Source organism: Ictidomys tridecemlineatus, chromosome 4 (assembly GCF_052094955.1).
Source record: "Ictidomys tridecemlineatus isolate mIctTri1 chromosome 4, mIctTri1.hap1, whole genome shotgun sequence".
Taxonomy (NCBI): Eukaryota; Metazoa; Chordata; class Mammalia; order Rodentia; family Sciuridae; genus Ictidomys; species Ictidomys tridecemlineatus.
Window position 1 is genome coordinate 144,024,409 of NC_135480.1, and position 677 is coordinate 144,025,085.

A 677-nucleotide genomic window follows, 5' to 3' on the forward strand; every position below is an offset into this window, starting at 1 on the left:
CAGCTCAGGCTATACCAGTAACCAAGGTGGGCAGAAGTCATTTAGAACTGTCTGAGTAGACAACAGCATATGAAGAACAAAGCAGGTGGATCGATGCAAACCTCTGCAGCAAGCACTGATTTATGCAGTTTCTTGTCTGCGAGAGAGCTCTGTGAACCAGTCCACTTGCCTATCTCTAGTACAGTAATAGCCACAATTCACTGCAAATCCTGAATCTTCGAGAAGCATTATGTTCAATGTGGCTTAGTACTGAAAAATTATTATATTTAAAGTTCTGAAAATAAAATTGGAAACATGCTCTGAACCCCTTTATACCCACAGAGAAAATCTAATTAACCCAACACCAATGTATTCAAATTAGCAATTCAAAGTACTGCTAGATATCACTCTGAAACATGTAATAATCTAAATTCAATCCAAATGCAAATTAATTCATTAAAATACAATTCTCTGAGAATCTCCTATTTTCAAAACATTGTATAGGGTTATGTGACACAGGAATGAGGATATAGGAAGTACTTTTTCTGTGCTAGCCACTGTTCTAACATTTATTATCTCATTTAATTTTTTTAATGGCTACATAAGGTTAGTTAGATTACTCCTCCCATTTAGTAAATGAAGAAGCAAAAACTAATTTGTCCAAGGTCAGCTACCTGGAAGTGGTGGATGTGGGTTTC